The sequence below is a fragment of the Symphalangus syndactylus genome, chromosome 5 (genome assembly GCF_028878055.3).
Source record: "Symphalangus syndactylus isolate Jambi chromosome 5, NHGRI_mSymSyn1-v2.1_pri, whole genome shotgun sequence".
NCBI classification, from domain to species: Eukaryota; Metazoa; Chordata; class Mammalia; order Primates; family Hylobatidae; genus Symphalangus; species Symphalangus syndactylus.
Window position 1 is genome coordinate 133,771,962 of NC_072427.2, and position 25,390 is coordinate 133,797,351.

The 25,390-nt window shown below is 49.1% G+C and overlaps 4 pseudogenes; 2 read left to right on the forward strand and 2 right to left on the reverse strand.

Annotated features, from left to right (window-relative positions):
• Nucleotides 1-910: 910 nt before the first annotated feature.
• Nucleotides 911-1,044, reverse strand: LOC129483826 (uncharacterized; annotated as a pseudogene).
• Nucleotides 1,045-7,372: 6,328 nt separating this feature from the next.
• Nucleotides 7,373-8,440, forward strand: LOC134736849 (olfactory receptor 7E24-like; annotated as a pseudogene).
• A 6,489-nt stretch (nucleotides 8,441-14,929) lies between these two features.
• Nucleotides 14,930-15,063, reverse strand: LOC129483824 (uncharacterized; annotated as a pseudogene).
• Nucleotides 15,064-15,623: 560 nt separating this feature from the next.
• On the forward strand, nucleotides 15,624-25,142 carry LOC129481666 (olfactory receptor 7E24-like; annotated as a pseudogene).
• Nucleotides 25,143-25,390: the final 248 nt, after the last annotated feature.

Consider the following 25,390-nt stretch of genomic DNA (forward strand, 5'->3'; position numbering starts at 1 on the left):
CGTTAACAAGGTCTCCGAGGTCATTCGGGGAAAAGAAGAAAGTCCAGCACAATTCTTTTTTTTTTTTTTTTTTTTATTTTTATTATACTTTAGGGTTTTAGGGTACATGTGCACAATGTGCAGGTTTGTTACATATGTATCCATGTGCCATGTTGATTTCCTGCACCCATTAACTCGTCATTTAGCATTAGGTGTATCTCCTAATGCTGTCCCTCCCCCCTCCCCCCACCCCACAACAGTCCCCGGAGCGTGATGTTCCCCTTCCTGTGTCCATGAGTTCTCATTGTTCAATTCCCACCTATGAGTGAGAACATGCGGTGTTTGGTTTTTTGTCCTTGCGATAGTTTACTGAGAATGATGTTTTCCAGTTTCATCCATGTCCCTAGAAAGGACACGAACTCATCATTTTTTATGGCTGCATAGTATTCCATGCTGTATATGTGCCACATTTTCTTAATCCAGTCTATCGTTGTTGGACATTTGGGTTGGTTCCAACTCTTTGCCATTGTGAATAGTGCCGCAATAAACATACGTGTGCATGTGTCTTTATAGCAGCATGATTTATAGTCCTTTGGGTATATACCCAGTAATGGGATGGCTGGGTCAAATGGTATTTCTAGTTCTAGATCCCTGAGGAATCGCCACACTGACTTCCACAATGGTTGAACTAGTTTACAGACCCACCAACGGTGTAAAAGTGTTCCTATTTCTCCACATCCTGTCCAGCACCTGTTGTTTCCTGATTTTTTTAATGATGGCCATTCTAACTGGTGTGAGATGGTATCTCACTGTGGTTTTGATTTGCATTTCTCTGATGGCCAGTGATGAGGAGCATTTCTTCATGTGTTTTTTGGCTGCATAAATGTCTTCTTTTGAGAAGTGTCTGTTCATGTCCTCTGCCCACTTTTTGATGGGGTTGTTTGTTTTTTTCTTGTAAATTTGTTTGAGTTCATTGTAGATTCTGGATATTAGCCCTTTGTCAGATGAGTAGGTTGCTAAGAACAGATACTACACTTGATCTTAGCCAAAAGGCCGAGAAGCGATAGTCCAGCACAATTCTATGAGAGATTGTGTGAGGCCTATCGTATGTATACTCCCTTTGATCCCCATAGCCCTGAAAATCAGCACATGCTTCACATGGCTTGAGTCCGTCAAAGGGCAGAAGACATGAGAAGAAAACGGCAGAAACAGGCTGGGCTTGCAGGGATGAATACATCGCAATTATTAGAAAGAGCTAACCAGGTGTTTGTAAACAGGGATGCAGTAAGCCGTAAGGAACACCGCAAAGAGAATGAACGCCAGGCCCGGTGAAACGCTGACCTGCCTGTTAGCCGCAGCAATCAGAGGGGTCCCACCAAAGAGGCAACGGAAGGGGGGCCCTGGGAAAGAAACTCAGCTTGGCTGTCAGAGTTGGCAGCGTAACCAGTGTGCTTATTGTAAAGAAATAGGACATTGGAAGTAAAATGCCCTCAGCTTAAAAGGAAACAAGGTGACTCAGAGCAGGAGGTCCCGGACAAGGAGGAAGGGACCTGCTCAATCTGGCGGAAGGGTTCTTGGACTGAGGGAGAGCGGGCTCAAGTGTCCCCAAAGAGCCTATGGTCAGAATGCCAGTCGGGGGTAGAGACGTTGATTTTCTCGTAGATACCGGTGCTGAACACTCGCTAGTAACCGCCCCGGTCGCCCCCTTCTCCAAAAAGACTATTGACATCATCGGAGCCACGGGGCTTTCGGCAAAGCAAGCCTACTGCTTGCCTGGGGCTTGCACTGTAGGAGGACATACAGTGATTCATCCGTTGTCGTCCATGCCCGACTGTCCCTTGCCCTTGTTGGGGAGGGACTTGCTTAACAAGCTGAGAGCCGCTATCTCTTTGACAGAGCACGGCTCTTTGCCGCTAAAGTTACCCGGAACGGGAGTCGTTATGACCCTTACGGTCCCCCGAGAGGAGGAATGGAGACTCTTGTTCACTGAGTCGGGCCAAGAGAGAAGACCAGCTCCGGCTAAGCGGTGGCCAAGAGTAGGGGCGGAAGACAACCCTCCAGGGTTGATATGGGGAGTAATACCATCCTCTCCCCGTTGGGATATTCGGAACAATGTCCCAGGGGGGTGTCCACCCTCTGCGATATTGGGAGTAATGTCATCCTCTGTTTCCTTGGATATTAGACACAATATCACAAAAAGGTGTACACCCCCTGCGATATTGGGAGTAATATCATACTCTCCTTCCCTGGATATTAGAAAACAATATCATCAGGGCTGAACACCCCCTGCGATAATGGGAATAATATTTTCTTTTCTTTTTCTTCTTTTCTTCTTCTTTTTCTTTCTTTCTTTTTTTCTTTTTTTTTTTTTTTTTTTTTTTTTTTTGAGACAGTTTCACTCTTGTAGCCCAGGCTGGAGTGCGATGGCACGATCTCGGCTCACTGCAACCTCTGCCTCCAGTATTCAAGCGATTCTCCTGTCTCAGCCTTCCGAGTAGCTGGGATTACACGCATGCGCTACCACGCCCCATTCATTTCTTTCTTTCTTTCTTTTTTTTTTTTTTTTTTTTGTATTTTCAGTAGAGACATTGTTTCTCCATACTGGTCAGGCTGGTCTGGAACTCCCGACCTCAGGTGATCCGCCCGCTTCGGCCTCCTAAAGTGCTGGGATCACAGGCGTGAGCGACGGCGCCCAGCCACCACTTAGCATTTTCATTTTACATTTGTTGAAGTTACAGATTTCTACACACATTGATTGCTGCTTTATTATACACCTACATGTACATAAAATGGGAAATAGAAAAGAATAAAATGGGCACAGTATCCCTAAAGTTTCACATTCCGAGACATTTTAAAAATATTTGCTTTTGGCCGGGCGCGGTGGCTCACGCTTGTAATCCCAGCACTTTGGGAGGCCGAGGCGGGCGGATCACGAGGTCAGGAGATCGAGACCACGGTGAAACCCCGTCTCTACTAAAAATACAAAAAATTAGCCGGGCGTGGTGTCGGGCGCCTGTCGTCCCAGCTACTTGGAGAGGCTGAGGCAGGAGAATGGTGTGAACCCGGGAGGCGGAGCTTGCAGTGAGCCGAGATTGCCCCACTGCACTCCAGCCTTGGTGACAGAGCAAGACTCCGTCTCAAAAAAAAAAAAAAAAAAAAAAAAAATTGCTTCTTAGAAATTTGTTTCAATGAAGAAACTGTGGTATACACACACTATGCGGTATTATTCAGCCTAAAAAGGAATAAAATCCTCTCCACTGCAGAAGAAATGGATGAGACTGCAGGATCTGTATGTTAAGTGAAGTAAGGCGGGCACAGAATGACAAATATTACATGTCCTCACTCCCTTAGAAGTGGGAACAAAAAAGAAAATCTTGGCCAGATGTGGTGGCTCAAGCCTGTAATCCCAGCACTTTGGGAGGCCGAGTCGCACGGATCACTTGAGGCCAGGAGTTGGAGACCCGCCTGGCCAACATGGTGAAACCCCGTCTCTACTAATAACAGAAACAGGTAGGCGGGCGTGGTGACGCCTGCCTGTAGTCTCAGCTACTCGTGAGGCTGGGACCCAAGAAGCGCTTGAACTCGGGAGGCGGAGGTTGCAGTGAGCCCGGATTGTGCCTGTTTACTCCAACCTGGGCGACAGAAAGAGACTCCATCACACATCTACACACAAAGGGAATCTCAGGAAGGTGGAGAGTATAAAGGGGGTTAGCAGACGCTAGGAAGAAAAGGGGTGGGATGGGAAATGAAGAGAAGTGGATAATTGGGTCCCAAAATACAGAAAGATGGAATCAGTGAGTTCTAGTGTTTGACAGTACAGTATGAAAATTTGAGTTCACAAGAATTTCTTGTCTATTTCCAGATGCTTTGGTAAGAAGCTTCCTAACTTTCTCATGATGCTGGTTTTGAAGCTCTTCTCCTTCTGCTCTTGAAATCATGCCGGTTTTTTGATTTTCGTTTTGAGATGGAGTTTCGCTCTTGTTGCCCAGGCTGGAGCGTAACGGTGCAATCTTGGCTCACCGCAACCTCTGCCTCTTGGGTTCAAGTGATTCTCCTGCCTCCACCTCCCGAGTAGTTGGGATTACAGGCATGCACCAGCACGCTCAGCTAATGTTGTATTTGTAGTAGAGACGGGGGTTTCTCCCTGTCGGTCAGGCTGGTCTTGATCTCCTGACCTCAGGTGATCCGCCCGCCTCGGCCTCCCAAAGTGCTGGGATTACAGGCGTGAGCGACTGCGCCCGGCCCGTGCTGTATCCTTATCTCTTGTCGCTTGTTGTTTGTTTGTTTTTGAGCCCAGAAATAACTTCTCACCTCTATGTTCAAATGATTTTTCACATGAGTGCTAAGAAAGCTCATTGGTGGAAAGACAGTTGCATTTGTGGGTACCTACCAAACAGAATTAGAAGCCAGGAATGGAAGAGAGATTTGTGCACCCATATTCATAGCAGCATTATTCACAACAGCCAAAATGTGGAAGCAACCCAAGGGTTCGTGGACAGATGAATGAAGAAGCACACTGCAGTTCATTCATACGATGGAAGACTATTCAGCCTTCAAAAGGCAGGCACTTCTGGCCGGTGCGGTGGCTCACGCCTGTAATCCCAGAATCTTGGAAGACCGAGGTGGGCGGATCACCTGAGGTCAGGAGTTCAAGGCCAGCCTGGCCATCTTGGTGAAACCCTGTCTCTACTGAAAATGCAAAAAATTAGCCGGGCGCGGTGGCTCAAGCCTGTAATCCCAGCACTTTGGGAGGCCGAGGCTGGAGGATCACGAGGTCATGAGATCGAGACCATCCTGGCTAACACGGTGAAACCCCGTCTCTAGTAAAAATACAAAAAATTAGCCGGGCGTGGTGGTGGGCACCTGTAGTCCCAGCTACTTGGGAGGCTGAGGCAGGAGAATGGCGTGAACCCGGGAGGCGGAGCTTGCAGTGAGCCAAGATTGTGCCACTGCACTACAGCCTGGGCGACAGAGCAAGACTCCGTCTCAAAAAAAAAAAAAAAAAAAAAAAAAGACAATGCAAAAAATTGGTGAAGTCCAATTTGAACCAGGCAGTCTAAGGCCGGACACATGGCATTTGGCCAGTCCTCTCCCTGCATCCAACCTGCCCTTTCAAAGCCTTGGCGCTCAGGCCGATGCCCCTGCTCACTGTATCCTTCCCTTTGGGGGTTCCTTGTAGACCACAGCTAGACCAGTGGGTGCCACAATCACTGTGTCAAGTAGAGAAAGGGCAGCTGAGATCAAAGGTTCCATAAAGAATGGGCACAGGATCATTCGGGACGCCTCTCTCCCTTGCCCCTGTTCCTGGCCTTCCTTACAGCTCTCGACTGCCTCAAAGGAGTCATCAGTTCGGAGTTTGGCTGCCATTCCTATTGAGGAAGCTGGAAACCGTTTCCAAAAATGCTCCTCAGATGTGCCTGCGGTTAAGACCTCTGAGCTCTGCTTACTACTTTTGGAAGCTGGGCGCGGTGGCTCACGCCTGTCATCCCAGCACTTTGGGAGGCTGAGGCAGGCGAATCACAAGGTCAGGTGTTCGAGAACAGCCTGGACAACATGGGGAAACCCCGTCTCTACTAAAAATAGAAAAAATTGAGCCGGGCGTAGTGGCGGGCGCCTGTACGAGTGCCTCAGCTACTCGGCAGGCTGAGGCAGGAGAATAGCTTGAACCTGGGATGCGGAGGTTGCAGTGAGCCGAGATCACTCCACTGCACTTCAGCCTGGGCAACAGAACGAGACTCCGTCTCAAAAAAGCAAAAACAGAAACAAAACCAAAACCACAACTTTTGGAGAGTTGGAAGACCATGCAGTAGGGTACCCGGGACTTCGAGTCTGGCCATGACTTTGGAATAGCACCCTTTCTACTTCTCTGTATGGCAGGGGGTGAGATGTCCTTCCTCTGAGACTCAGCACTCTCATCTGAGCTGATCTCTAGTTGATCCAATGGAAGCGAGCCATGATGAAACCGATCGAGGGTGCCCGCTGCGTGATCTCTCTGTGGTGGATGCAGAAAGTCAAGGCAAAGTGAAGCCTGTATACATTCGTTAATATTTTCAGCTTTAACTCCATACAATTCAACGGAAATATCCCCTGACCTCATGTTCCGGTTTCCCTGCATTCCAGACAGGACATTTTCTTTTGTCCTTACCTCAGTAAGTACTGAGTATTGTGAGAGGAACAAGTGAGTCTCTTTTGTTTCTGATTCCCCAGAGCCTATATCTGCCTTGGCACAGAAGAGATAGCAAAAGTCGAAATCTATGTTAATTCTTGAATTGACACTTCCTTGGTTCCCAAAAATTGGCTGTCATCAGTGTGACTTCGACTCACTTGATTCTTTTTGTGTTTTGTTTTTTGAGACGGAGTTTTGTTCCTGTTGCTCAGGCTGGAGTGCAGTGGTGTGATCTGGGCTCACCGTAGCCTCTGCCTCCCGGGTTCAAGCCATTCTCCTGCCTCAGCCTCCCGAGTAGCTGGGGCTACAGGCGCGCGCTGCCATACCGGGAGAAGTTTCTGTATTTTTAGTAGAGGCGGGGTTTCACCATGTTGGCCAGGATGGTCTTGATCTCCTGACCCCGTGATCCGCCCTCCTCGGCCTCCCAAAGTGCTGGGATTACAGGCGTGAGCCACCGCGTCCGGCCGAACTTTCCGATGAAAACTCTAAGTCCACCTAAGCTAAGGACAGGAGTTATAGTTTACGTGAATTTTCAAAGAAGAGCCACCGATTTGAGGGAGCAATTACTCTCTTGAAGGAGAAAAGTCAGAAAACGGAATGATGAAATCACTAGGACGTAACCGGCACGTGGAACTATTTTCTGCTTATGAACTATCAACTTTCATTTCATTTCCAGATGACGTGGTCTCAGCTCTTGTCGCCCAGGCTGGAGTGCAAGGGCTCGATCTCGGCTCACCGCAACCTCCGCCTCCCAGGTTCAAGCAATTCTCCTGCCTCAGCCTCCCGAGTAGCTGAGATTACAGGCATGCACCACTACGCCCGGCTAATTTTGTATTTTTAGTAGAGACGGGGTTTTCCCCACGTTGAGGCTGGTCTAGAACTGCTGACCTCAGGTGATCCGCCCGCCTGAGCCTCCCAAAGTGCTGGGATTCCAGGCGTGAACCACAGCGCCCCGCCCGCTCTCAGCTGTTATACAGTGTTTATAAATGTTCTAAATCAAGGGAGTTTGTATCAATCTAGTAGAATAAAATAAAATCTTTGAGTTCTTAATTTCCTTTAATTAGGATAACCTTTTTCTTCAAGTGAAGAGAATGGTTTTGTTACGTATTTTTCTTCGGACAAGATAGGCTGCATTTCCTAGCACTTACGCATTTGTTATCTATGATGATCTGCTTCTCGGAACGTTCTTCAATCTAGTGTCTCTAAGACAGGTGTGTACAGCAAGAAGTGAATAACCCAGAAATCAATGGCGAAAGCATTGGAAGACGATTGAGTTTGTCAGAACTGCAAAATATTGCTGAGTGTGGATTGCTCTGAAATCTGAAAACATGACTTGTGAATTGCTTCTATCCAAAATGCAGACACAATGCCGGGTGTTGGTTTACTTGTTTCCCATTTTTCAACCCCCTTTTCTAGGCCAAAGGTGTCCAAAGCATGCAGACCCACAGAATCTAACAGACGTCTCTAGATTCCTCCTCCTAGAACTCTCAGGGGATCCAGAACTGCAGCCGATCCTCGCCGGGCTGTTCCTGTCCATGTGCCTGGTCACGGTCCTGGGGAACCTGCTCATCATCCTGGCCAACAGCCCTGACTCCCACCTCCACACCCCCATGTACTTCTTCCTCTCCAACCTGTCCTCGCCTGACATCGGTTTCACCTCCACCACGGTCCCAGAGATGATTGTGGACATCCAATCTCACAGCAGAATCATCTCCTAGGCAGGCTGCCTGACTCAGATGTCTCTCTTTGCCATTTTTGGAGGCATGGAAGAGAGACACGCTCCTGAGTGTGATGGCCTATGACCGGTTTGTAGCCGTCTGTCACCGTCTATATCATTCAGCCATCATGAACCCGTGTTTCTGTGGCTTCCTAGTTTTGTTGTCTTTTTTTTTTTTTTTTTTCTCCTCAGTCTTTTAGACTCCCAGCTGCACAACTTGTTTGCCTTGCTAACGACCTGCCTCAAGGATGCGGAAATTCCTAATTTCTTCTGTGACCCTTCTCAACTGCCCCATCTTGCATGTTGTGACACCTTCACCGATAACATAATCATGTATTTCCCTGCTGCCGTATTTGGTTTCCTTCCCATCTCGGGGACCCTTTCCTCTTACTATAAAATGGTTTCCTCCATTCTGAGGCTTTCATCGTCAGGTGGGAAGTATAAAGCCTTCTCCACCTGTGGGTCTCACCTGCCAGTTGTTTGCTGAGTTTATGGAAGAGGCGTTGGAGGTGGTGTGCACCCCCGGCGAAATTGGATGAAATATCGTCCTCTCCACCTTTGGATGTTAGGGACAGTATCAGGGGGGAGGTCTCCGCCCCCTGCGATATTGGGGGTCCTATCATCGGCTCCCAACCAGGATATCAGGAACAAGATGACCGTAGGGATGGACACCCACTGCGATATTCTCAATGATGTCATCCTCTACCCCCTGGCTGTTAGGAGTAACATCATAGAGGGGTGTACGCTGTCTGCGATATTGGGAGTCATATCCTCTCGCCCATGGAGATCGGGAACAGTTTTATTAATTATTAATATTAATAAATACAATAACAATTAACAGTAATCACCGATATTAATAATTACAGTAGAGACAGTAAAACTTAAGACGGATTAAAAATATTAACGATTACAATTAGTAATTAATAGCAATATCACTATTAATAATAAAATAATGCTATCAGTAATTAATGTTATCGAAATCGATCATAAGTGATGTTGGTAATAACACAATGATTAATATTAAGGTTAATAACTAATATTATTTAAAATGACATTAATAGTAATAATTAATTTTAATCATGCATAATCCTCTCTTTAAAATAACCATTAGTGATTAATAACGTTATACTATTAATGAATATTACCACTGATAATTATTAATGAGACTGACGTTTAATAATTCACAATATTATTACATCCGCAGGGGGTGTACACCTACCTGTGATATTGTTCCTAATATCCAGGGATGGAGAGCATGATATTAGTTTTAATATCGCAGTAGGTGTACACTCACCCCGTGACACTGATCCTAATATCCAGCGGGTAGAGTACCACATGACTGCCAACATAGCAATGAATGTACAGCCACCCGGTAATATTGCTCCAAACATTCACGGAAGAAGCGTATGATGTTACTCCCAATATCGCAGGGAGTGTACACCCCTTCTGTGCTATTGTTCGTAGTATCCCGAGGGGGAGAGGATGATAATAATTCCAGCATCGCAGGCTGCGTTCACCCAGCCTGTGATATTGTTACTAATATGCTGAAAGGGAGACGATGATGTTACTCCCCATAATAGACAGATATTACTCCCCAAAATAGAGCAGGAGGTGTACACCCACCCTGTGATATTCCTCCTAATATTCGGAGCCCCAGAGGTTGATATTACTGCCCATATCGCACGAAGTGTACGACCCCGTGTGAGATGGTCCCTAACAATATTGCAAGGCAGAGGGGGTGATATGACTACATATATCGCAGAAAGTGTACACCCCCCAGGGATATGTTTCCCATGATCCTGGACGGAAGGGGCTGATATTACTTTAAATATCACAGAAGGTGGACACACCCCACTGATATTGTTTCGAATTGCAACCTGGGAGAGGACGACATGACACCCAATATCGCAGGGAGTAGAGAAACCCCTGTGATACTGTTCTTAATATTCGGGGAGGAAGAGCGTGATCTTACTCTCAATACAGAGGGGTGTACATCCTCCGTACACCGCGGGTGGACACCCGTCTGTGCAAGAGTTCATAATTTCCAGAGGGAGAGACGATGTTACTCCCAATATGGTAAACAGGCTGTGAGACCACCGCGGGTCCTAAGAGCCAGGGGGGCAGAGGGGCTGGCTCTTACGCCCCGCCTCGCGGGGGGCGCCTCGCCCCCCTGCGATGGGGGTCCTAAGAGCCAGGGGGGCAGAGGGGCTGGCTCTTCTTACGCCCCGCCTCGCGGGGGGCGCCTCGCCCCCCTGCGATGGGGGTCCTAAGAGCCAGGGGGGCAGAGGGGCTGGCTCTTCTTACGCCCCGCCTCGCGGGGGGCGCCTCGCCCCCCTGCGATGGGGGTCCTAAGAGCCAGGGGGGCAGAGGGGCTGGCTCTTCTTACGCCCCGCCTCGCGGGGGGCGCCTCGCCCCCCTGCGATGGGGGTCCTAAGAGCCAGGGGGGCAGAGGGGCTGGCTCTTCTTACGCCCCGCCTCGCGGGGGGCGCCTCGCCCCCCTGCGATGGGGGTCCTAAGAGCCAGGGGGGCAGAGGGGCTGGCTCTTCTTACGCCCCGCCTCGCGGGGGGCGCCTCGCCCCCCTGCGATGGGGGTCCTAAGAGCCAGGGGGGCAGAGGGGCTGGCTCTTCTTACGCCCCGCCTCGCGGGGGGCGCCTCGCCCCCCTGCGATGGGGGTCCTAAGAGCCAGGGGGGCAGAGGGGCTGGCTCTTCTTACGCCCCGCCTCGCGGGGGGCGCCTCGCCCCCCTGCGATGGGGGTCCTAAGAGCCAGGGGGGCAGAGGGGCTGGCTCTTCTTACGCCCCGCCTCGCGGGGGGCGCCTCGCCCCCCTGCGATGGGGGTCCTAAGAGCCAGGGGGGCAGAGGGGCTGGCTCTTCTTACGCCCCGCCTCGCGGGGGGCGCCTCGCCCCCCTGCGATGGGGGTCCTAAGAGCCAGGGGGGCAGAGGGGCTGGCTCTTCTTACGCCCCGCCTCGCGGGGGGCGCCTCGCCCCCCTGCGATGGGGGTCCTAAGAGCCAGGGGGGCAGAGGGGCTGGCTCTTCTTACGCCCCGCCTCGCGGGGGGCGCCTCGCCCCCCTGCGATGGGGGTCCTAAGAGCCAGGGGGGCAGAGGGGCTGGCTCTTCTTACGCCCCGCCTCGCGGGGGGCGCCTCGCCCCCCTGCGATGGGGGTCCTAAGAGCCAGGGGGGCAGAGGGGCTGGCTCTTACGCCCCGCCTCGCGGGGGGCGCCTCGCCCCCCTGCGATGGGGGCCCTAAGAGCCAGGGGGGCAGAGGGGCTGGCTCTTACGCACCCTCTCCCGCCCAGCATATTAGGAAGAATATCACTGCGTGGGTGTTCACCTCCTGCCATATTGGGGGTAATATCATCTTGTCTTTTTCTGGATAGTAGGAACAATAATATCACACGGGTTTGTACATTTTTCGGTGATATTGGGCGTAACATCAACCTCTCTGCCTTGGAATGTTCAGAACAATATCACAGAATGGATGTACACCCCCTGCGATATTGGGAGTAATACCAGCCTCTCCTCTCCGTGGGTATTTGGAATCATATCCCAGGCTGTGTGTACACCTCCTGCTGCATGGGGAGTCATAGCGTCCTGTGCCTTCCTGGCTATTACGAACAATATCACAGGGTGGGTGTACACAGCTTGCGATATTGGGAGTGATATCACCCTCTCCCCCCGCCCCCCCCCCCGGATACTAGGAACCATATCACCGAAGGGGTGTACCCTTCCTGAGATACTGGGAGGAATCGCGTTCTCTTCTTCCGCGAATATTCGGAGCAATATCACCTGCTGGATGTCCACCCACTGCTCTATTGGGAGTAACGTCATACTCCACCCCCTGGATATTATATTCGGATCAATATCGGCGGGTGGGTGTACACCTACTGCGATATTGAAAGAAATACCATGCTCTCTCCCTCCCTGGACGTTAGGAACAATATCACAGGTGAGGCTACACCCCCTGCGGTATTTGGAGTCATATTAGTATTACTTGTTACTCATTTATGATTCACATTAATATGAATTACCAATATTAATATTAAGAAATAATTGCTGATGAAAAATTTTCCGATTATTAATATTAATATTAATTCTGAGGAGCTAATGTTACTGTGTTCTAATGAATAAGATCAGTCGCAGTTATTAATATCAGGTGTTATTAATAGTTAATTTTAATAATTGATTGTTATCGGCAGTATAACTCTTGAATATTATCATTATCGGTATTGATTTTTAAAATTATATGATCAGTTATTAATATTGATAATTATTAATATCAATTAATAATTGATATTATTAATTGTGATAAGTAATATTGTGACATTCCTCACAATATTACAGGAGGGGTGTGCACCCTCTGCGATATTGAGAGTCATTTCATCCTCTATCGCTCTGGATATGAGGAACAATATCACGCAGTTGTGTACACCCCCTGCGGTATTGGGAGTCATATCATCCTCTCTCCCTCTGGATAGAAGGGAGAGTGTCACAGGGGTGTGTACACCCCCTGCGATATTGGGAGTCATGTCATCCTGTGGCCCTGAGGAGAGAAGGCGTTTCTCTTCCTGTCTCCTGTCTCTGAAGAGGAGGAGGAAGTAAAAGTTGAAAACCAAGGGGATTGAAGTCAGTGGCAAGACCAGCCGGTGCCACTAATGAGCCGGCCTGAGGCGAAAAAGATGAACCCCCCCCCCCACTCCCAGAGGAGGAGGAAGTAAAAGTTGAAAACCAAGAGGATTGAAGTCAGTGGCAAGACCAGCCGGTGCCACTGATGAGCCGGCCTGAGGTGAAAAGATGAACCGCCCCTCCCCACTCTAAGCACATGTGCTCTGAATCCATCACGACCCTTTCACGTGGAACCTCTTAGAGTTGTAAGCCCTAAGAAAAGGCCCAAGAACTCTGTCTTCCTTCGGGGCGCTCGGCTCTTAAGACGCGAGTCTGCCGACGCCCCCGGGCGATTAAAAGGAAAGAAAAGGCCCAGGAACTCTGTCTTCCTTCGGGGCGCTCGGCTCTTAAGACGCGAGTCTGCCGACGCACCCCCCGGCCGATGAAAAGGAACCTCTTCCTTCTTGAATCCAGCGTCTGGGGGATCTTGTCTGTGGCTGGTCCTGCTCCACTAGCTTGGTTCTCAAGACCTGGACTCAAACCTGGGCCGCGGTGGTGAGAGCGCTGACTCCTAACCACCAGACCACCGGGGAACTTGGAACTTCGTGGGGAATAGATTGCCCTTGGCCAACATTTGAAGTGGGCTGGCCGTCAGAAGGAAGCCTGGACAGGTCCCTTGTTTCTCAAGTGTGGCACAAGGTAACTGGGAAAGGACACCTAGACCGCTTCCCATGCATAGACACTTGGTGGCAGCTGGTGCTAGACCCCCCCACAGTGGCTAAGAGGGCAGGCAGCAGCAATACTAGTAGCAAAGGGACAGATAGCTAACGAAGGATCCCGCTCCACCTGCCCAGGGAATTCAACTCCTCAAGTTCTGTTCGACCCAACATCAGAAGATCCATTGCAGGAGATGGCACCAGTGATCCCAGTGGTGCCCTCCCCTTACCAGGGAAAGAGCCTCCCCACTCTTGAGCCCACAGTGCTTGCGCCTCCGCAAGACAAGCGTATCCCTAGGCCACCCAGGGTAGACAAGAGAGGAGGGGAAGCCTCGGGAGAGACCCCTCCCTTGGCAGCTCATTGACGACCCAAAACGGGGATACAAATGCCCCTGACGGAGCAGCGGTATACTGGGATAGATGAGGATGGTCACGTGGTGGAGAGGCGTGTTTTTCTGTACCAGCCCTTCACCTGTGCCGACCTTCTCAACTGGAAAAACAATAGCCCGTCCTATACCGAAAAGCCACAAGCTCGAACTGATTTGCTCCAAACTATTATCCCGACCCGCAACCCCACCTGGGCTGATTGCCACCAGTTGCTCATGGTCCTCTTTCACAGAGATGAAAGGCGGAGTGTGCTCCAAGCAGCAACTAAGTGGCTAGAGGAACATGCACCAGCTGACTATCAAAACCCCCAAGAGTATGGAAGGACCCAGTTACCAGGAACCGGCCCCCAGTGGGACCCAAATGAAAGAGAGGATATGCAAAGGCTAAACCGAGACAGGGAAGCTCTCTTGGAAGCACTCAAGAGGGGAGCTCAGAAGGCCACAAACGTTAACAAGGTCTCCGAGGTCATTCGGGGAAAAGAAGAAAGTCCAGCACAATTCTTTTTTTTTTTTTTTTTTTTTTTATTTTTATTATACTTTAGGGTTTTAGGGTACATGTGCACAATGTGCAGGTTTGTTACATATGTATCCATGTGCCATGTTGATTTCCTGCACCCATTAACTCGTCATTTAGCATTAGGTGTATCTCCTAATGCTGTCCCTCCCCCCTCCCCCCACCCCACAACAGTCCCCGGAGCGTGATGTTCCCCTTCCTGTGTCCATGAGTTCTCATTGTTCAATTCCCACCTATGAGTGAGAACATGCGGTGTTTGGTTTTTTGTCCTTGCGATAGTTTACTGAGAATGATGTTTTCCAGTTTCATCCATGTCCCTAGAAAGGACACGAACTCATCATTTTTTATGGCTGCATAGTATTCCATGCTGTATATGTGCCACATTTTCTTAATCCAGTCTATCGTTGTTGGACATTTGGGTTGGTTCCAACTCTTTGCCATTGTGAATAGTGCCGCAATAAACATACGTGTGCATGTGTCTTTATAGCAGCATGATTTATAGTCCTTTGGGTATATACCCAGTAATGGGATGGCTGGGTCAAATGGTATTTCTAGTTCTAGATCCCTGAGGAATCGCCACACTGACTTCCACAATGGTTGAACTAGTTTACAGACCCACCAACGGTGTAAAAGTGTTCCTATTTCTCCACATCCTCTCCAGCACCTGTTGTTTCCTGATTTTTTTAATGATGGCCATTCTAACTGGTCTGAGATGGTATCTCACTGTGGTTTTGATTTGCATTTCTCTGATGGCCAGTGATGAGGAGCATTTCTTCATGTGTTTTTTGGCTGCATAAATGTCTTCTTTTGAGAAGTGTCTGTTCATGTCCTCTGCCCACTTTTTGATGGGGTTGTTTGTTTTTTTCTTGTAAATTTGTTTGAGTTCATTGTAGATTCTGGATATTAGCCCTTTGTCAGATGAGTAGGTTGCTAAGAACAGATACTACACTTGATCTTAGCCAAAAGGCCGAGAAGCGATAGTCCAGCACAATTCTATGAGAGATTGTGTGAGGCCTATCGTATGTATACTCCCTTTGATCCCCATAGCCCTGAAAATCAGCACATGCTTCACATGGCTTGAGTCCGTCAAAGGGCAGAAGACATGAGAAGAAAACGGCAGAAACAGGCTGGGCTTGCAGGGATGAATACATCGCAATTATTAGAAAGAGCTAACCAGGTGTTTGTAAACAGGGATGCAGTAAGCCGTAAGGAACACCGCAAAGAGAATGAACGCCAGGCCCGGTGAAACGCTGACCTGCCTGTTAGCCGCAGCAATCAGAGGGGTCCCACCAAAGAGGCAACGGAAGGGGGGCCCTGGGAAAGAAACTCAGCTTGGCTGTCAGAGTTGGCAGCGTAACCAGTGTGCTTATTGTAAAGAAATAGGACATTGGAAGCAAAATGCCCTCAGCTTAAAAGGAAACAAGGTGACTCAGAGCAGGAGGTCCCGGACAAGGAGGAAGGGACCTGCTCAATCTGGCGGAAGGGTTCTTGGACTGAGGGAGAGCGGGCTCAAGTGTCCCCAAAGAGCCTATGGTCAGAATGCCAGTCGGGGGTAGAGACGTTGATTTTCTCGTAGATACCGGTGCTGAACACTCGCTAGTAACCGCCCCGGTCGGCCCCTTCTCCAAAAAGACTATTGACATCATCGGAGCCACGGGGCTTTCGGCAAAGCAAGCTTACTGCTTGCCTGGGGCTTGCACTGTAGGAGGACATACAGTGATTCATCCGTTGTCGTCCATGCCCGACTGTCCCTTGCCCTTGTTGGGGAGGGACTTGCTTAACAAGCTGAGAGCCGCTATCTCTTTGACAGAGCACGGCTCTTTGCCGCTAAAGTTACCCGGAACGGGAGTCGTTATGACCCTTACGGTCCCCCGAGAGGAGGAATGGAGACTCTTGTTCACTGAGTCGGGCCAAGAGAGAAGACCAGCTCCGGCTAAGCGGTGGCCAAGAGTAGGGGCGGAAGACAACCCTCCAGGGTTGATATGGGGAGTAATACCATCCTCTCCCCGTTGGGATATTCGGAACAATGTCCCAGGGGGGTGTCCACCCTCTGCGATATTGGGAGTAATGTCATCCTCTGTTTCCTTGGATATTAGACACAATATCACAAAAAGGTGTACACCCCCTGCGATATTGGGAGTAATATCATACTCTCCTTCCCTGGATATTAGAAAACAATATCATCAGGGCTGAACACCCCCTGCGATAATGGGAATAATATTTTCTTTTCTTTTTCTTCTTTTCTTCTTCTTTTTCTTTCTTTCTTTTTTTCTTTTTTTTTTTTTTTTTTTTTTTTTTTTGAGACAGTTTCACTCTTGTAGCCCAGGCTGGAGTGCGATGGCACGATCTCGGCTCACTGCAAACTCTGCCTCCCGTATTCAAGCGATTCTCCTGTCTCAGCCTTCCGAGTAGCTGGGATTACACGCATGCGCTACCACGCCCCATTCATTTCTTTCTTTCTTTCTTTCTTTTTTTTTTTTTTTTTGTATTTTCAGTAGAGACATTATTTCTCCATACTGGTCAGGCTGGTCTGGAACTCCCGACCTCAGGTGATCCGCCCGCTTCGGCCTCCTAAAGTGCTGGGATCACAGGTGTGAGCGACGGCGCCCAGCCACCACTTAGTATTTTCATTTTACATTTGTTGAAGTTACAGATTTCTACACACATTGATTGCTGCTTTATTATACACCTACATGTACATAAAATGGGAAATAGAAAAGAATAAAATGGGCACAGTATCCCTAAAGTTTCACATTCCGAGACATTTTAAAAATATTTGCTTTTGGCCGGGCGCGGTGGCTCACGCTTGTAATCCCAGCACTTTGGGAGGCCAAGGCGGGCGGATCACGAGGTCAGGAGATCGAGACCACGGTGAAACCCCGTCTCTACTAAAAATACAAAAAATTAGCCAGGCGTGGTGTCGGGCGCCTGTCGTCCCAGCTACTTGGAGAGGCTGAGGCAGGAGAATGGTGTGAACCCGGGAGGCGGAGCTTGCAGTGAGCCGAGATTGCGCCACTGCACTCCAGCCTTGGTGACAGAGCAAGACTCCGTCTCAAAAAAAAAAAAAAAAAAAAAAAAAAAATTGCTTCTTAGAAATTTGTTTCAATGAAGAAACTGTGGTATACACACACTATGCGGTATTATTCAGCCTAAAAAGGAATAAAATCCTCTCCACTGCAGAAGAAATGGATGAGACTGCAGGATCTGTATGTTAAGTGAAGTAAGGCGGGCACAGAATGACAAATATTACATGTCCTCACTCCCTTAGAAGTGGGAACAAAAAAGAAAATCTTGGCCAGATGTGGTGGCTCAAGCCTGTAATCCCAGCACTTTGGGAGGCCAAGTCGCACGGATCACTTGAGGCCAGGAGTTGGAGACCCGCCTGGCCAACATGGTGAAACCCCGTCTCTACTAATAACAGAAACAGGTAGGCGGGCGTGGTGACGCCTGCCTGTAGTCTCAGCTACTCGGGAGGCTGGGACCCAAGAAGCGCTTGAACTCGGGAGGCGGAGGTTGCAGTGAGCCCGGATTGTGCCTGTTTACTCCAACCTGGGCGACAGAAAGAGACTCCATCACACATCTACACACAAAGGGAATCTCAGGAAGGTGGAGAGTATAAAGGGGGTTAGCAGACGCTAGGAAGAAAAGGGGTGGGATGGGAAATGAAGAGAAGTGGATAATTGGGTCCCAAAATACAGAAAGATGGAATCAGTGAGTTCTAGTGTTTGACAGTACAGTATGAAAATTTGAGTTCACAAGAATTTCTTGTCTATTTCCAGATGCTTTGGTAAGAAGCTTCCTAACTTTCTCATGATGCTGGTTTTGAAGCTCTTCTCCTTCTGCTCTTGAAATCATGCCGGTTTTTTGATTTTCGTTTTGAGGTGGAGTTTCGCTCTTGTTGCCCAGGCTGGAGCGTAACGGTGCAATCTTGGCTCACCGCAACCTCTGCCTCTTGGGTTCAAGTGATTCTCCTGCCTCCACCTCCCGAGTAGTTGGGATTACAGGCATGCACCAGCACGCTCAGCTAATGTTGTATTTGTAGTAGAGACGGGGGTTTCTCCCCGTCAGTCAGGCTGGTCTTGATCTCCTGACCTCAGGTGATCCGCCCGCCTCGGCCTCCCAAAGTGCTGGGATTACAGGCGTGAGCGACTGCGCCCGGCCCGTGCTGTATCCTTATCTCTTGTCGCTTGTTGTTTGTTTTTGAGCCCAGAAATAACTTCTCACCTCTATGTTCAAATGATTTTTCACATGAGTGCTAAGAAAGCTCATTGGTGGAAAAGCAGCCTTTTCAAGAAATGGTGTTGGAGGAACTTGATTTCCACATGCACAAGAATGAAGGTGGACCCTATGTCACACCAGGTGCAAAAGTTAACACAAACTGGGTCAAAGACCTAACCCCAAGTGCTAAAAGGATCATATGCCTAGAAGAAAACATTGGCCACACTTTCATGACATCAGATTGGGCGATGCTTTCTGGAATGTGACACCAAAAGCATAGGCAACAAAAGAAAATTAGATTCCTTGGATTACGTGTAAATGACAGACACTTTTGTGCGGCAAAAAACACTGTGAACTGAGTAAAAAGGTCACCCATGGATTAGGAAAAATATTTGCAAATCATATCTCTGAAAAGAGGCTGATATCCATCGTCTATCAAGAACAGCTAGAACTAAACAGCAAGAAACCCAAAGCATCCCATTAACAATGGCCGGAAGACTCGAGTAGACGTGTCCCTGAAGAAGACATAGCAATGGCCAATAAGCATCTAAAATGATCTTCAGAATCACTAATCGTAGGGAAGCGCAAATCAAACCAAGAATGTGACACCACACATTAGGATGGATATGATAAACAAACAAGCGTTGGTGAGACTAGAGGGAAGTAGGAAAGCTCGAATATGATTGGAGGGAATGTAAAACCGTGAAGGAACAGGGAAAATAGTATGGCGTGTACTGGAAACATCAGAAACAGAATGATCAGATGTTCCCACAGTTGCATTTGTGGGTACCTACCAAAAAGAATTAGAAGCCAGGAATGGAAGAGAGATTTGTGCACCCATATTCATAGCAGCATTATTCACAACAGCCAAAATGTGGAAGCAACCCAAGGGTTCGTGGACAGATGAATGAAGAAGCACACTGCAGTTCATTCATACGATGGAAGACTATTCAGCCTTCAAAAGGCAGGCACTTCTGGCCGGTGCGGTGGCTCACGCCTGTAATCCCAGCATCTTGGAAGACCGAGGTGGGCGGATCACCTGAGGTCAGGAGTTCAAGGCCAGCCTGGCCATCTTGGTGAAACCCTGTCTCTACTGAAAATGCAAAAAATTAGCCGGGCGCGGTGGCTCAAGCCTGTAATCCCAGCACTTTGGGAGGCCGAGGCTGGAGGATCACGAGGTCAGGAGATCGAGACCATCCTGGCTAACACGGTGAAACCCCGTCTCTACTGAAAATGCAAAAAATTAGCCGGGCGCGGTGGCTCAAGCCTGTAATCCCAGCACTTTGGGAGGCCGAGGCTGGAGGATCACGAGGTCAGGAGATCGAGACCATCCTGGCTAACACGGTGAAACCCCGTCTCTACTTAAAATACCAAAAATTAGCCGGGCGTGGTGGCAGGTGCCTGTAGTCCCAGCTACTTGGGAGGCTGAGGCAGGAGAATGGCGTGAACCTGGGAGGTGGAGCTTGCAGTGAGCCCAGATCGTGCCACTGCACTCCGGCCTGGGCGACAGAGCAAGACTCCGTCTCAAAAAAAAAAAAAAAAAAAAAAAAAAAAAGACAATGCAAAAAATTAGCCGAGTGTGGTGGCGTGTGCCTATAATCCCAGCTACTCGGGAGGCTGAGGCACGAGAATCGCTTGAACCTGGGAGGCGGAGGCTGCAGTGAGCCCAGATTGTGCCACTGCACTCCAGCCTGTGCGACAGTGAGACTCCACGTAAACACAAAACAAAACAAAATGAAACAAAACCAAAAAACAAAAGCAGACAGGCACTTCTGATACAGGCTGCAACATGGATGAACCTTGAAGACATTATCGTCACTGAAATAAAGAAATCCCAAAAGGATAAACATGACCAGGCTCAGTGGCTCACACCTGTAACCCCAGCACTTTGGGAGGCTGAGGCAGGCGGATCCCTTAAGGTCAGCAGTTCGAGAGCAGCCTGGCCAATATGCTGAAAGCTCGTCTCTATTAAAAATACACAAATTAGCCGGGCGTGGGTGCGCACGCTTGTAATCCCAGCTACTCGGGACACTGAGACACAAGAATCGCTCGAACCCACGATGTGGAGGTTGCAGTGAGCCGAGATCACGCCACTGCACCCCAGCCTGGGCGACAGAGAAAGACTCTGTCTCCAAAAAAAAAAAAAAAAAATTCAACACGGTATGATTCCACTTCTATCAAGTGCCTAGAGTAGTTAAACTCATAGAGTTGCAAATTAGAATGGTGGCCCCCGGGGTGGGCGAGAGAGAGGAATGGAGAGTTTGGTGAATGGGTGCCATTTCCATTTCGAAAGATAAAACTGTTCTGGAGATGACGGAGGTGATGGTTGCTAAACAATGTGAATGTACTTAATGTCATTCAACTGTCAACTGAAAAACAGTGGAAATTGTCACTGTTTATACCGGCCATTCTAGATGAAATCATATATATTTGCAATTTTTCGTATTGATACGTGGTATATTTTCCCATAATAAAAGGTGAAAATTAAAGCAGTTGGACCTTTCAAAAGAAAAGAAAGAGGCGAAGAATACACACAAGCTTCCTCCTGATTACAGGAAGAGCCCCAAAGCTTCTATGGACACTCCCTTTTCTCTTCTTCTTCCTGCATTCTTATGAGGAAATCTTTAGAGATTGGGGAGCTTGGGCGACTTTGGCTAATGAGGAGCTCTGTGCCTCGAGCCCCCCAGGCCATAGAATAGTCAATACTCAGTCTGTGCCCCCAGCCCTGCAGTGTGAGGTTCCAGTCCTGTGGGCTCCACACCCGTCACCTGTATCAGGAGGCTCATGTCTCACCCTGTCTTCTTGCCAGCCTTGAGGACGGAGTCTGAGCCTCCATCGTGCCCCACGCAGGGAGGACAGTGGACCTGTTCTCCGCGGTCATGGCCCAGCAGAGGGGAAGGGCAGTTCAGTGAGTGCTGAGGGACGGTCGGGAGCCTTGCTTTGTTTCCTCATCCTCAGGACAAACAGGACAGTGCGGTGGGCAGATGGGAGGAGAACAAGGTGCAACCTGTCAGCTCAGCTCAGACTGTGGACTCTCTGTTCTTGCTTGTGGTGGGGGTTCTCAGAAATCTGATTCAAAATTTTGCCTTCCTCCCCCACTGGTTGTCCTTTTCATAGACACCTCACCCATGATAGCAGGGAATGAGTCCCTCTAAACTATTCCCTAAGAACAAGAAAGATGATGAAGGTGATGACGAGGATAAAGAGGATGAAGACAGACGCCAGGGCATCATGAACCCCTACCGAGGGCTTCCTAAAGGCCAGGCTCTGAGCTCTGTGCTCTATGCAGCTTGTTTCATTTCATCTGCGTAGTCTCCCAGTTCTGAGTGCACATTTCATGATGATTTTACAGACTAGAGAAGGAGCAACGCATTTTCAGAGGACTTGTACCAGATCACGAAGTCAAAAAGGGTGAAGTCCAATTTGAACCAGGCAGTCTAAGTCCGGACACATGGCATTTGGCCAGTCCTCTCCCTGCATCCAACCTGCCCTCTCAAAGCCTTGGTCGCTCAGGCCGATGCCCCTGCTCACTGTACCCTTCCCTTTGGGGATTCCTTGTAGACCACAGCTAGACCAGTGGGTGCCACAATCACTGTGTCAAGTAGAGAAAGGGCAGCTGAGATCAAAGGTCCCATAAAGAATGGGCACAGGACCATTCGGGACGCATCTCTCCCTTGCCCCTGTTCCTGGCCTTCCTTACAGCTCTCGACTGCCTCAAAGGAGTCATCAGTTCGGAGTTTGGCTGCCATTCCTATTGAGGCAGCTGGAAACCGTTTCCAAAAATGCTCCTCAGATGTGCCTGCGGTTAACACCTCTGAGCTCTGCTTACAACTTTTGGAAGCTGGGCGCGGTGGCTCACGCCTGTCATCCCAGCACTTTGGGAGGCTGAGGCAGGCGAATCACAAGGTCAGGTGTTCGAGACCAGCCTGGACAACATGGGGAAAACCCGTCTCTACTAAAAATAGAAAAAAATGAGCCGGGCGTAGTGGCGGGCGCCTGTCATCTCAGCTACTCGGCAGGCTGAGGCAGGAGAATAGCTTGAACCTGGGATGCGGAGGTTGCAGTGAGCCGAGATCACTCCACTGCACTCCAGCCTGGGCAACAGAACGAGACTCCGTCTCAAAAAAGCGAAAACAGAAACAAAACCAAAACCACAAGTTTTTGAGAGTTGGAAGACCATGAAGTAGGGTACCCGGGACTTAGAGTCTGGCCATGACTTTGGAATAGCACCCTTTCTACTTCTCTGTATGGCAGGGGGTGAGATGTCCTTCCTCTGAGACTCAGCACTCTCATCTGAGCTGATCTCTAGTTGATCCAATGGAAGCGAGCCATGATGAAACCGATCGTGGGTGCCCGCTGCGTGATCTCTCTGTGATGGATGCAGAAAGTCAAGGCAAAGTGAATCCTGGATACATTCGTTAATATTTTCAGCTTCAACTCCATACAATTCAACGGAAATATCCCCTGACCTGATGTTCGGGTTTCCCTGCATTCCGGACAGGACATTTTCTTTTGTCCTTATCTCAGTAAGTACTGAGTATTGTGAGAGGAACAAGTGAGTCTCTTTTGTTTCTGATTCCCCAGAGCCTATATCTGCCTTGGCACAGAAGAGATAGCAAAAGTCGAAATCTATGTTAATTCTTGAATTGACACTTCCTTGGTTCCCAAAAATTGGCTGTCATCAGTGTGACTTCGACTCACTTGATTCTTTTTGTGTTTTGTTTTTTGAGACGGACTTTTGTTCCTGTTGCTCAGGCTGGAGTGCAGTGGTGTGATCTGGGCTCACCGTAGCCTCTGCCTCCCAGGTTCAAGCCATTCTCCTGCCTCAGCCTCCCGAGTAGCTGGGGCTACAGGCGCGCGCTGCCATACCGGGAGAAGTTTCTGTATTTTTAGTAGAGGCGGGGTTTCACCATGTTGGCCAGGATGGTCTTGATCTCCTGACCCCGTGATCCGCCCTCCTCGGCCTCCCAAAGTGCTGGGATTACAGGCGTGAGCCACCGCGTCCGGCCGAACTTTCCGATGAAAACTCTAAGTCCACCTAAGCTAAGGACAGGAGTTATAGTTTACGTGAATTTTCAAAGAAGAGCCACCGATTTGAGGGAGCAATTACTCTCTTGAAGGAGAAAAGTCAGAAAACGGAATGATGAAATCACTAGGCCGTAACCGGCACGTGCAACTATTTTCTGCTTATGAACTATCAACTTTCATTTCATTTCCAGATGACGTGGTCTCAGCTCTTGTCGCCCAGGCTGGAGTGCAAGGGCTCGATCTCGGCTCACCGCAACCTCCGCCTCCCAGGTTCAAGCAATTCTCCTGCCTCAGCCTCCCGAGTAGCTGAGATTACAGGCATGCACCACCACGCCCGGCTAATTTTGTATTTTTAGTAGAGACGGGGTTTCCCCACGTTGAGGCTGGTCTCGAACTGCTGACCTCAGGTGATCCGCCCGCCTCAGCTTCCCACAGTGCTGGGATTACAGGCGTGAGCCACTGCGCCCCGCCCGCTCTCAGCTGTTATACAGTGTTTATAAATGTTCTAAATCAAGGGAATTTGTATCAATCTAGCAGAATAAAATAAAATCTTTGAGTTCTTAATTTCCTTTAATTAGGATAACCTTTTTCTTCAAGTGAAGAGAATGGTTTTGTTACGTATTTTTCTTCGGACAAGATAGGCTGCATTTCCTAGCACTTACGCATTTGTTATCTATGATGATCTGCTTCTCGGAACGTTCTTCAATCTAGTGTCTCTAAGACAGGCGTGTACAGCAAGAAGTGAATAACCCAGAAATCAATGGCGAAAGCATTGGAAGACGATTGAGTTTGTCAGAACTGCAAAATATTGCTGAGTGTGGATTGCTCTGAAATCTGAAAACATGACTTGTGAATTGCTTCTATCCAAAATGCAGACACAATGCTGGGTGTTGGTTTACTTGTTTCCCATTTTTCAACCCCCTTTTCTAGGCCAAAGGTGTCCAAAGCATGCAGACCCACAGAATCTAACAGACGTCTCTAGATTCCTCCTCCTAGAACTCTCAGGGGATCCAGAACTGCAGCCGATCCTCGCCGGGCTGTTCCTGTCCATGTGCCTGGTCACGGTCCTGGGGAACCTGCTCATCATCCTGGCCAACAGCCCTGACTCCCACCTCCACACCCCCATGTACTTCTTCCTCTCCAACCTGTCCTCGCCTGACATCGGTTTCACCTCCACCACGGTCCTCGAGATGATTGTGGACATCCAATCTCACAGCAGAATCATCTCCTAGGCAGGCTGCCTGACTCAGATGTCTCTCTTTGCCATTTTTGGAGGCATGGAAGAGAGACACGCTCCTGAGTGTGATGGCCTATGACCGGTTTGTAGCCGTCTGTCACCGTCTATATCATTCAGCCATCATGAACCCGTGTTTCTGTGGCTTCCTAGTTTTGTTGTCTTTTTTTTTTTTTTTTTCTCCTCAGTCTTTTAGACTCCCAGCTGCACAACTTGTTTGCCTTGCTAACGACCTGCCTGCCTCAAGGATGCGGAAATTCCTAATTTCTTCTGTGACCCTTCTCAACTGCCCCATCTTGCATGTTGTGACACCTTCACCGATAACATAATCATGTATTTCCCTGCTGCCGTATTTGGTTTCCTTCCCATCTCGGGGACCCTTTCCTCTTACTATAAAATGGTTTCCTCCATTCTGAGGCTTTCATCGTCAGGTGGGAAGTATAAAGCCTTCTCCACCTGTGGGTCTCACCTGCCAGTTGTTTGCTGAGTTTATGGAAGAGGCGTTGGAGGTGGTGTGCACCCCCGGCGAAATTGGATGAAATATCGTCCTCTCCACCTTTGGATGTTAGGGACAGTATCAGGGGGGAGGTCTCCGCCCCCTGCGATATTGGGGGTCCTATCATCGGCTCCCAACCAGGATATCAGGAACAAGATGACCGTAGGGATGGACACCCACTGCGATATTCTCAATGATGTCATCCTCTACCCCCTGGCTGTTAGGAGTAACATCATAGAGGGGTGTACGCTGTCTGCGATATTGGGAGTCATATCCTCTCGCCCATGGAGATCGGGAACAGTTTTATTAATTATTAATATTAATAAATAC